Source organism: Schistocerca serialis, chromosome 7 (genome assembly GCF_023864345.2).
Source record: "Schistocerca serialis cubense isolate TAMUIC-IGC-003099 chromosome 7, iqSchSeri2.2, whole genome shotgun sequence".
NCBI classification, from domain to species: Eukaryota; Metazoa; Arthropoda; class Insecta; order Orthoptera; family Acrididae; genus Schistocerca; species Schistocerca serialis.
Genome location: NC_064644.1, coordinates 592,796,884 through 592,809,973, shown reverse-complemented (window position 1 = coordinate 592,809,973; position 13,090 = coordinate 592,796,884). Strand labels below are relative to the sequence as shown.

The 13,090-nt window shown below is 42.2% G+C and overlaps 1 pseudogene; it reads right to left on the bottom strand.

Moving 5' to 3' along the window:
- LOC126413270 (myrosinase 1-like) overlaps positions 1–13,090 on the bottom strand; it is a 277,606-nt pseudogene that overhangs the window by 50,490 nt on the left and 214,026 nt on the right.

Below are 13,090 nucleotides of genomic sequence, written 5' to 3'. Positions count from 1 at the left end.
TTGTAAGACCCTGCGGGAGAGACGCTCAGTAGCTCGGTACGGGCTTTTGTTAAAGTTTCGAGAACATGCCTTCACCGACGAGTGAAGTAGTATATAGCTCCCTCCTACGTATATCTCGCGAAGAGACCATGAGGATAAAATCAGAGGGATTAGAGCCCACTCAGAGGCATACCGACAATCTTTCTTTCCACGAACAATACGAGACTGGAATAGAAGGGAGAACCGATAGAGGTACTCAAGTACCCTCCGCCACACACCGTCAGGTGGCTTGTGGAGTATTGATGTAGATGTAGAAGGTAGTGTGGGAAACACATAGAGAGAGGTACTCACTCAACATAAGCGCTCACCAGGGAGACTTTATAAGACGTTCATAGCCACACGTTAAACGAAACAGCTCTTCGTGGGGTGCAACTGGCTGAAATGTTGAAAAGCAGTCAATACATAGATGAACAAATTAAGAATCACAGTTCGTATTCTGCTAACAGTCATTGGATCTCTACCAACGCGAGCAGCAATGTCGCGATACGATAAACCGCAATCGCGATAGGGTACTATCCGACCTTTATCAAAGTCGGTAACGTGATGGTACGCATTTCTCCTCCTCACACGAGGCATCACAACAACGTTTCACGAGGCAATGTCGGTCAACTGCTGTTTGTGTATGAGATATCTGTTGGAAACTTTCCTCATGTCAGCACGTTGTAGGTAACGCCACCGGCGCCAACCTTGTGTGAATGCTCTGGAAAGCTAATCATTTGCATATCACAGCATCTTCTTCCTGTCTGTTAAATTTCGCGTCTGTAGCACGTCATCTTCATGGTGTAGCAATCTTAAACGCCAGTAGTTCAGTTTTTTGGGCGAATTTTGTGGTGTATTTGAAAACTGTCTGCAAAAATGCGTCGTGAATACAGTTAGTCGTTCAGAAGTAAGAAATTAAAGCGTCATGCTTCTTGCGGCAGTTTTACTGCATTAACTGCGAAAATGTAGTAAGTGATAAGCTTTTTTCTTTCTTCTTTCTTTGGGGCTTGTCAGCGACAAAGTGTTTTTTCAAATTAAGTGTAAAGTTTGTTGCAAGTCATTAAGTGCTCTCATTCTCAAATACTGGTATTCAGTGGTGAACACCGGGTATTTGTGCTTTGTAGGCTAAATGAATGCAGGAGTCGTACCTCCCGAAACCAAATAGGTTCACAGATAACAGGCCCCACTCCTCTCGAAATAGACTAGTGGCCTGCAGGTAACATCTCCGAGGCCTCATAGCGGTTTATGGGCTCGTGTCTCAGATCTTTTTAGAGTGCACATGAGCTCCGACGCGCTTGCAGTTACATCAAGCAGAATGGGAGGGAAAATATTACTTCCGAGAGGTAACACCTTCGGGTTTCAAAAACTGTTGAAAAGTGATAGAGCGCAATGCACATGCATCTTTAAGGGTTGCAGAAGCCTTATTGAAAATGCTTCTATTAAGAAACTGGATGTAGTGGAGATTTAAGAAGACCTCGGCCACACGGAAATTCCTTATTACGAAATTCGGAGGCAAAAAAATAATTCGTATGATGAAGAGAAAAGCCGCGGAATATTTTTGTGAAAGACCATGAAAGCTAATTTAAAAGGAGAAGATAAGCAAAAAATAACAGAAATTTCGACGACTTTCGTAAATTTATTTACCCAGGTAGGCGGAAAATTCTGCCGAAATTGCCGACGAATGTTGAAGGGATTCATAATGTTATCAACACGCTAAATGTGGAAACTACTAAGGGGACAAATTTCTTGGTAGAAAATAATGCCAAGAAGAATGTTGTAATATTCTGTGAATCTGAAAAAGTTAAAATACCTTCTCAGTGCGACATTTATTTATTATTTATTTATTTATTGTTCCGTGGGACCAAATTAAGGAGAAGTCTCCATGGTCATGGAACGAGTCAATACATGAAATTATAACACGATAGTAGGAACAGATAAAATGAAATACAAGAAACGTATTCAGCCGAAAATTCGTAAGTTTAAATAAACAAAATCAACACTGTAACACTGGAATTTGCTTAATTTTTCAGCTCTTCCAGGAGCTCCTCGACAGAATAGAAGGAGTGAGCCATGAGGAAACTCTTCAGTTTAGACTTAAAAGCGTTTGGGCTACTGGTGAGATTTTTGAGTTCTTGTGGTAGCTTATTGAAAATGGATGCAGCAGAACAGTGCACTCCTTTCTGCACAAGAGTCAATGAAGTGCATTCCACATGCAGATTTGATTGCTGCCTAGTATTAACTGAGTGAAAGTTGCTAACTCTTCGGAATAAGCTAATATTGCTAACAACAAACGACATTAAAGAAAATATATACTGTGAGGGCAATGTCAGAATTCCCAGACTATTGAATAAGGGTCGACAAGAGGTTCTCGAACTTACACCACATATAGCTTGAACAGCCCGTTTTTGAGCCCAAAATACCCTTTTGGAATCAGAAGAATTACCCCAAAAAATAATACCATATGACATAAGCGTATGAAAATATGCGAAGTAGACTACTTTTCGTGTTGAACTGTCACTTATTGCAGATACTGTTTTAATGGTAAATAAAGCAGCATTTACTTTCTGAACAAGATCCTGACCATGGGCTTTCCACAACAGCTTACTATCTATACGTTGATAGAACATTCTAGTGTTGCACAAAGTTTCTTTGTCAGCTGTTTACAGGAATCAGGATAGTTAACGGACATTATATTGCATTGGTCTTCTCCTTTGTTGAAGGACAAAGCAGACTCAGTTTGCCTTTCAAACAGTTGCCGATAAATGTAATGATCTAGGTCTGAAATTTTCACCATCAATAATGTTTCCAGACTTAGAATGCAGTAGAATGGAACCTGGAAGTGAAGTCTGGACTGATATACACTCCTGGAAATGGAAAAAAGAACACATTGACACCGGTGTGTCAGACCCACCATACTTGCTCCGGACACTGCGAGAGGGCTGTACAAGCAATGATCACACGCACGGCACAGCGGACACACCAGGAACCGCGGTATTGGCCGTCGAATGGCGCTAGCTGCGCAGCATTTGTGCACCGCCGCCGTCAGTGTCAGCCAGTTTGCCGTGGCATATGGAGCTCCATCGCAGTCTTTAACACTGATAGCATGCCGCGACAGCGTGGACGTGATCCGTATGTGCAGTTGACGGACTTTGAGCGAGGGCGTATAGTGGGCATGCGGGAGGCCGGGTGGACGTACCGCCGAATTGCTCAACACGTGGGGCGTGAGGTCTCCACAGTACATCGATGTTGTCGCCCCCGTAGGATCCTACAAAGTGCCGTAGGGGACCGCACCGCCACTTCCCAGCAAATTAGGGACACTGTTGCTCCTGGGGTATCGGCGAGGACCATTTGCAACCGTCTCCATGAAGCTGGGCTACGGTCCCGCACACCGTTAGGCCGTCTTCCGCTCACGCCCCAACATCGTGCAGCCCGCCTCCAGTGGTGTCGCGACAGGCGTGAATGGAGGGACGAATGGAGACGTGTCGTCTTCAGCGATGAGAGTCGCTTCTGCCTTGGTGCCAATGATGGTCGTATGCGTGTTTGGCGCCGTGCAGGTGAGCGCCACAATCAGGACTGCATATGACCGAGGCACACAGGGCCAACACCCGGCATCATGGTGTGGGGAGCGATCTCCTACACTGGCCGTACACCACTGGTGATCGTCGAGGGGACACTGAATAGTGCACGGTACATCCAAACCGTCATCGAACCCATCGTTCTACCATTCCTAGACCGGCAAGGGAACTTGCTGTTCCAACAGGACAATGCACGTCCGCATGTATCCCGTGCCACCCAACGTGCTCTAGAAGGTGTAAGTCAACTACCCTGGCCAGCAAGATCTCCGGAGCTGTTCCCCATTGAGCATGTTTGGGACTGGATGAAGCGTCGTCTCACGCGGTCTGCACGTCCAGCACGAACGCTGGTCCAACTGAGGTGCCAGGTGGAAATGGCATGGCAAGCCGTTCCACAGGACTACATCCAGCATCTCTACGATCGTCTCCATGGGAGAATAGCAGCCTGCATTGCTGCGAAAGGTGGATATACACTGTACTAGTGCCGACATTGTGCATGCTCTGTTGCCTGTGTCTATGTGCCTGTGGTTCTGTCAGTGTGATCATGTGATGTATCTGACCCCAGGAATGTGTCAATAAAGTTTCCCCTTCCTGGGACAATGAATTCACGGTGTTCTTATTTCAATTTCCAGGAGTGTATGAATCGTAGGATGCAAATTGCATTTCCCCATGGCTGGTCGCGAAAAGTACTTGCACATGACTCTTACACGTGAAATTAAATAAGAAGGATCAGTGCTGATTAACTAGAAGAAGGCGCAACGTATCGAATTTAGTTCTTAACAATTTTTTCTAAGCACATCCTACTCTACAACACCCTTACAAGCTTCTCAGTTTCTGACCGCCCTGTAAAGGGTTATCAGTGGGTTGCGGTTATTGCAGCAGGCAGGAGAGATCAGGCATTGTTCAAAGCTCAGAGTGCATGGTACAGGTTCTGTCGAAGACGAGTCTCAATTCAAGATTGTGGAGCGGTTTAAAGGCTCACGTATTCTCGCATCCCAACCACAATCCCCCCCTCCCTCCATTCTAGCCACCCAGGCATTTAGAACGTAGTAAACCGTAATCGGAAAATTCTGACGACTGAATAATATTGTTATGAAGCAGTTAAGATCGAATGCAGAGATAATTGCTCACATAATTAGTTATATTGATGACTTCAACGCACAGATGCTTCATTTAAATGAAATAAGTATTACAAAGACGCTATCGGTAATATATCGGCAGCTCTAAGATCTTTGTCGAAATTTCCTGTACAGATATAGCAAGACAACATATAGGGTCAAGTAATGCAGCTTCTCTACAAACCTGCACCTACTCAAAAAAATGTATCACTACGCGGTTCATATGAACAGAAACGTGGATTACGGATAATTATTACAACATTTAATTGTAAGTCTTATTGTTAAGAGGGATCGCATTCGCGTTTGAAGAATATATTAAGATTTTTAGATGCAAATGGCGAATAAATGCAGACTAAATTCACTCACATGCCTTGTAAAATAATGAACGAAAACCTATTCTGCCAATTTTATGATCATGGATATACTTTTCTCATAATGCCCATCTTCGAAATTTCTTTCAACCGCAATGTAGCTGCTGAGAACCCCACAATATCTCGAATAGCACAGTTATCACTCACCTCTAATGTATTCAATTTCCTCCTGCGTGAATTTTGGCAGCCTTGAGCGCGTTAGTCCTTCTGCTTTGCTGTTGTTGTCCACCCTTTCCCGCACTACTGCAGGATAGTCACCCTCCTGACTGTAGATAGGGTGGGCGAAAATCCCAACCTAATGAGCGAAAAATGCTACGTTTTAATTTTTTCCCACAAAAATATATCGATGTGCATACTAATTTCTACCATACATTCTAGAAATACACACATCAAAAAAAGTTTTGCCTCTCTTCGGTTCCGAGATTTCCGGAACCTGTACAGAAAATTGGAACAGAGATCAACATAAACGTCATTTCAGCCCTTTTTATTGCTCATGAAAACCACACAATTCCTGTTGTGCCACCATGCAGCGAGACCTTCAGAGGTGGTTAGACTGCTGTACGCACCGGTTCCTCCAATATCCAGTGGCACGATATGTGCATTAATGCATGCCTGTATTCGTCGTGGTATACTATCCACAAGTTCATCAAGGCACTGTTGGTCCAGATTGTTCCACTCCTCAAAGGCGATTCGGTGTAGATCCCTCAGAGTGTTTGTTGGGTCACGTCGTCCATAAACAGCCGTGTTCAAGCTATCTCAGCAGGCATGTCCAATAATGTTCATGCCTGGAGAACATGCTGGCTACTCTGGTCGAGCGATGTCGTTATCCTGAAGGAAGTCATTCACAAGATGTTCACGATGGGTCGCCAATTGTCGTCCATGAAGACGAATATCTCGCCAATATGCTGCCGATATGGTTGCGCTATCGGTCGGAGGATGGCATTCACGTATCGTAGAGCCGTTACGGCTCCTTCCATGACCACCAGCGGCATCAGTCGGCCCATATAACGCCACCCCAAAACAGCAGGGAACCTCCATCTTGCTGCACTCACTGGACAGTGCGTCTAAGGCGTTCAGCCTGACCGGTTTGGCTCCAAACACGTCTCTGACGATTGTCTGGTTGAAGGCATATGCGACACTCATCGGTGAAGAGAACGTGATGCCAAATCTGAGCGGTCGATTCGGTATGTTGTTAAGCCCATCTGTACCGCGCTGCATGGTGTCGTGGTCGCAAAGATGGACCTCGCCATGGACGTCGGGAGTGAAGCATCATGCAGCCTACTGCGCATTGTTTGAGTCGGAACACGACGTCCTGTAGCTGCACGAAAATCATGATTCAACATGGTGGCGTTGCTGTCGGGGCTCCTCCGAGCCATAAGCCGTAGGTAGCGGTCATCCACTGTAGTAGTAACCCTTCGGCGGACTGAGCGAGGCATGTCATCGACAGTTTCTGTCTCTCTGGTCTCCTCCATGTCCGAACAACATAGCTTTGGTTCACTCCGAGACGCCTGGACACTTCCCTTGTTGAGAGCAGAGAGTAACAATGCGGACGCGATCGAACGGCGGTATTGACCGTCTAGGCATGATTGAACTACAGACAACACGAGCTGTGTACCTCCTTCCTGGTGGAATGACTGGAACTGATCGGCTGTCGGACCCACTCATGTGTGGTTTTTTACATCTTTGGGCGGGTTTAGTGACATCTCTGAACAGTCAAGGACTGCATCTGTGATACAATATCCAGTCAAAGTCTACCTTCTGGAGTTCTGGAACCCGGGGCGAAGCAAAACTTTTATTGATGTGTGTACATTGTGAACAGTCTGTAAAATATCGACCAGTTAGAACACAGGATTTCCAGATCAGTGGTCAATTTTGACAAAGCACCGAAAGATCTGATCATAGATAACGCAACTGGATTCCATCAGAACTCTTCAGAGTTAATAAAATGAGTTGCACGTTCTTAAATATGAAAGAGTTTCACTTCGTGTCCAAAATTTATATGAAAAGGGATGTTCCAACAGACATTCTAAATCCATTATAATCATATCGTTGACAATAGTATTCGCAGATAGGTGGGAGGTTATGGCACATTTAAATCAAAGTCCCTCAGTTTAATACTGAAGAATAAACAACAAAATGCAACTGAGTGTAGAGTGTAAGTAACCACATCGGAAGGACATCTGTGGAGACGACGAACTAACCTGTGGTTCCTGAAGAGAGGCAGCAGCCTTTTCATAGTTGCAGGGGCAACTGTATGGATGATTGACTGACGTGGTCTTGTGGCAGGAAAGGTATACAACAGTCAGTCGCAACGCCATTAGTTTTTATTATGCCTGCAAATCTAGATTTCGGCTATAAATAGACATCTGCCTATACACGAGCAAGAACATATGGTTCCATGAACTGCCAAGAGTCTGTTGAATTGTAACGAAAATGCACCGAAGATGGCTATTTACAGCCGAAATCTAGATCTGAAAACATAATAAAAACTAATGGGATTGTGACTGACTGCTGTGCGCCTCTTCTTCCATATAATCTACAGTCGCTGTGCACAACAGTTCCTAATGGAATCAAAATTGATGTAGCCTTGTAACATTGTCCTACATAGTCTTCCTATATTGGTGCTGCGAACAGCTGAAAAGAAGGGGAAACTAGAGCTATTATGTTTTCCGAGATTATTCAGCTCTACATTAAGGTTTTGTGATGATAACATTGCTCATGGTTAAAATATTTCGGAGATAGGAATGTCCTTCATTCGTATTTCTAGGAGGGGCCTTCTCAGGAGGATGTCATCTGGATAAAACAAGTCTGGTATTCTGAAGGTCGAAGTGTTGAATTTTAGATTTCTTGATCGTGAGGACTGGTTGGAGAAGTTGAAAATAGAAACTAATATGTAGCATTTATGAAACTTCCTGGCAGATTAAAACTGCCAAGAGTCTGTTGAATTGTAACGAAAATGCACCAAAGATGGCTATTTACAGCCGAGCACTTGCCCGCGAAAGGCAAAGGTCCCGAGTTCGAGTCTCGGTCCGCACACAGTTTCAATCTGCCAGGAAGTTTCATATCAGTGCACACTCCGCTGCAGAGTGAAAATCTCATTCTGGATGTCGCAGTTAGATATAATGGTATCTAATGAAGTGTGGTGGCAAGAACAGGATTCGTGTCCAGGTAGGTGGAAGGTTATTAACAAGAGATCATAGGTGTAACGGAGTTGTAGGTCAAATAATCAAGAAAAATGTTGTAATGTCGGTGAAGTGCTGTGAAAGGAGTAGCGAATGCATAGCCAAGAAAGATAAAAGCCAAGACCCATCACATTGGTACAAGTGTATGTGTCTACTAGCCCCATAAACATTAAAGAGACTAAACGAGTGTATGATGGGATTAAAGAAATAGTTGATTTCGTTAAGTGAGACGAAAATTTAATTGTGATGGGGCGCTGGAATTTGACAACGGAAAAACGGTTGAACATAAAACATGAAATTATGAGATCTTAGGAAGTCGCTGGTGTGTTGAACATCCCGCCATCTCAGTTTCTTCTATAGAAGTTTCTAACAGGTGAAACGTGGCAACTAGACTATTTTTGTGACTTAATCTAACCTGGAATCTTTGTGTCCATTAGCATTCCTAATCCCAGAAAACAACGTAAATTTTAATTTGAGTTTAAGATGAGTCTTTCAATACGCCTGAATGAAATGCGATATTTTCCTTGGTGGGGGGGATTGTCGGATATACAATTATTATGGCTAAAAATAAATCAAGTAATCTGTACATTGATTATATTCAATACAGCATATGTTATATTCAGAGGGACGATTTGAAAACCATTTCGTTTTCACCCCAGAATGTTCTAGAACGTGGGCGTGGATGGGATTTCCTAAAAATATAAGACGCAGTATGTCCGAAGATAGCCGACAAGCGGAGAGAATGAACTCGTCCTTCTGAACTGAGTGGAAAGGGAAGAAAAACAGTGAGGTGAAAATTAATAGTTTTTACGGAGAAATAAATTTACAGTAAACCCCATGGGACAGTTACGTTTAAATTTTACATCTGGCAGTATTAGTAACGCCTAATTTTGTGTCAATCGCAGTGTGTGCAGTTAGGATGGACATCACAAGGGCCTGCCTGATGTAACAGTTACGAGTGACGGTCGCCTGTGCGGATTCTCGCCTTGCTGAGGGCGCAGAGACAAAATCGGTGGATTCGGGGAGAGGGAGGGGGGGGGGAGGGAGCTAGGGTGAGGGGGGGGGGGGGGAAGAAGATTGGGGCGCAGGACCAGCGTTAGGGTCCAGTAGTCACTGTAGAATAAACAGCCAGTTAGAATTAAGACAGTTTCGAGAAGTTCATTTTGTATGAGTGTGAACATTAAACAGTGAAACATGAATTCAGAGGCTGATTTGCTCATTCAGGACAAGACCAAGTAAATTCGCCTACGTCGTGTGCTCCAGTTGCATCGTTTCCGAGAGTGAGTCCTTGAACTACTGAGGATCATATGGCTGCGACACAATGCGGTTAGTGAATGGATAATATTGTTTTAACCTTGTGAAGTGGGTTTTTCGCATGACAGTTGCAGTGCTCTGCATCTTGAACTGTTTTTTTTGAAAGACCCACTTGCCAGAGGAGTTTTTTTACTGCGCTCTATTGATGCTCGAGTCTGTAAGGATTATGTTTACCACAGGCTCCGTAACGTCGCACGGAACTGGTAGAGAAGCCGTCTTCTGACTTCTTGGTTTTCTGTCATGAGTATTTGTGATACGGTGCTAGGCACAGACTATGTCGAAATAGTAACATTCGCTCAAGCAAGAGTACTAGAAGCTACTGCATCTCAGTCGTAGTCTATATAGCACATGTGGTTTTGTAGTTGATGCTAGATTCAAGAAATTTCTTCTTTGGCTAATTTCTCCCGAGGTTTCTTGACGTTCCGTAAATATGTCGGAGAATGCTCTTTAAAGTGTGTTAAATCGGACCCCACCTTTACACGAATTCGGTTCTAAAGTTGACTTCTGGGCCCCGTAAGAAAGGTAGGTAAGTATAATTTTAGTGTAGTGTAGCACCAAGTTCACTGGAATTTAGATCCAGTCTATAGCCACAATTTTCTATTTCTTTTTTTCGTTAATAGAAGGATATTGGCTGCGCGGGATTAGCCGGGCAGTCTAAGGCGCAGCAGTCATGAACTGTGCGGCTGGTCCCGGCGGAGGTTCAAGTCCTCCCTCGGGCATGGGTGTGTGTATTTGTCCTTAGGATAATTTAGGTTAAGTAGTGTGTAAGCTTAGGGACTCATGACCTTAGCAGTTAAGTTCCATAAGATTTCACACACATTTGAACATTTGAAGGATATTGATGAACATCGTCATAAAATGAAAACACGTGTAATTACAATTTGACTGGTAGCTAATAACTTTGTAGCCCTCTCAAACACTGCGCTGACTCACCTTAAACTGTCTTTGTCTCTCAGTTGCTTCTATGTCTTCAGTAGAGTTTGTATACGGCTCGTATTGTGAGCTGCTCAGTGTCATTCCCACAGAGCCTGAAACAAATTTGAGATAAAACTGTTATTTATATTAAACTATTACATTACCTCTGGGTGAATTCGTTTAGCTTCGCATCAGAAAATAATACCAGTTATTGTACATCATTTATGCTACGTTTAAGTTGTTGAATGTGCAATTCCAACAATAGATCACACAAAGTTGATACTGTAACGATTGAAGAACTGTCTAAACTACATTTGTTCCTGATTTACATTTAAAGAAACACTTATAATAATTTTCATGGTCATTTCTTCATACTTAGCGCCATTATTATTGAAAGAGGCGGAAATACTTAATGTAGTAGTGATTAACTCAGTAGAATGACATTTTTTCTGAAACTAGCAACATCCACTGAACGGATTTCTCAAATATATTTAAAATTTATGTATTAATTTTAAACGTGTCTGACTCGGGGCAGATGTACCTATTTGAGAGCCACAACTGGTAAAATTAAAGTTGTTTTTGTTTTATGTTCATAATAACAAATCTAGCTATGCAACAATTTTTATTTGTATAAGCATACTTGTAAAATATCTGAATTAAAAACAAACTGACATAAAGCCCTTAGGCTCCTTGTTTGAGAGTTTAGAGATGCCTGAAGACTTCTGTCTACAACATCCAATCTAACACCAGTGTGTATATGTGCTGCATCTGTTAAAATTCACCATAAACCTAAAATATTTCCAAGGATCCCAATAAACACTGGTACGATGGCGTATGTGATGATCTGCTTGGAGCACGACTCCAAATTTTATTACATATTGTTAAATTTATTTTTCGTCTCAGAACACCTGTTTCAAATTTTCACGTAGTTCATTATTTAAAACGTTACATATTTTGTGAAACTATATATTTTTACATCACAAACGAGTTAGACAGCCCGCACATTGTGTGCATTTGACCAAAAAGTTACTTTGAAGAATGAGTACTTCATTCGTTATGTTTTATTGCATGATTTAAGATTCATCATTCCTCTGAACACTAAAACGTGTCTTTAAAAAAGGGAGATTAGAGTTTAAGACAGTGTTGATGATGAGACAGTAGAGGTAGGGCCCAAGATCTGATTGAGGAACGGTAGGAACCATCCCAGCATCCATCTTAAGTGATTTATCGAAATCACAAAGGAGCTAAATCTGGATTGGTGCATAGGTATTTGAAATCCACTGTCTAACCACTGTACCACATCGCATGATGGTTTGGCTTTTTAATATCATTTTTGAAAATTAATGCGAAGAAACAATTTTTCAACTTTACTGGTTGCTTGTGCAACTAACCTTGCTTACACCAATCTTGACTTCAATGCGTATAAACTGCTGGCAGTAGTCTACCCCCAGAAAACTATTAGACGCTACTGAGAACAATTAAAATCATAAAATGATGAAATTTATGCTCCTGGCGAATACCTGTGCGCTATCAATTATGTACTTCCCTAGTTTGTTTTGCGACCAATTTCGAGGTCTCAGGCGCCCATACTGAAGCGTCGTGAAAAAAACGTGATTAAAAATGAATAAGAGTGTTAAAATGTGGTGGCCAAAATGACGAAATCAGGAACCACTTCATTTGTGGTATATCTCCATCGAGACTACTTTCTAAATTACCCCTCGTACTCAAATGCTGAATTTTTTTCTTTATTTTACGTTAGTTTCACTTGCTCTATTAAAAATTGCTTCATTTACCTGTTTAGTCCCACATATTGCGCTGTACCTGTTTGCAAGATTGGACCTTTTAAGGCCAAAAATTCGTTCAAATGGCTCTGAGCACTATGCGACTTAACTTCTGAGGTCATCAGTTGCCTAGAACTTATAACTAATTAAACCTAACTAACTTAAGGACATCACACACATCCATGCCCGAGGCAGGATTCGAACCTGTGACCGTAGTGGTCGCTCGGTTCCAGACTGTAGCGCCTAGAACCGCACTGCCACTCCGACCGGCTTTTAAGGACAAGATTACCTGGTTCAGTCATCTGCTTGGAGCACGTCTCCAAATTTTACTACATATTATTCAATTTATTTTTCCTCTCAGAATAACTATTTCAAGCTTTCGTGTAGTTCATTATTTATAAGTTACATATTTTGTCAAACTAAATATTTTCACATCACAATTTTAATGAAGTAATCCCTCTTGTTTTAATACAAAACCAAACATTAACATTTTCCATCTTTGGAAATCATCTGAGATACTCTGTAGTTGCACTATTTTAAAATCTTTGTCTTCACAAAAATTTTACTGCTCACATATTTATGTTTGTATCTGACACTGGCATAACAGTTAAAAAGTAGTTAGGAAAATAATAAATATCGCGGAATATTACTCCAGTATCATATTTTGACTAAAGTTCAGTCTTGATCACACCATTTATGTTTCAGTGATGGTGTGATCAAGACTGAACTTTAGTCAAAATATAATAATCTATTGATCACTGTATTCCAAAAATGTTTACCAAAATTGTACTCCAGTATCACTTGTTTTTTCATTTATAA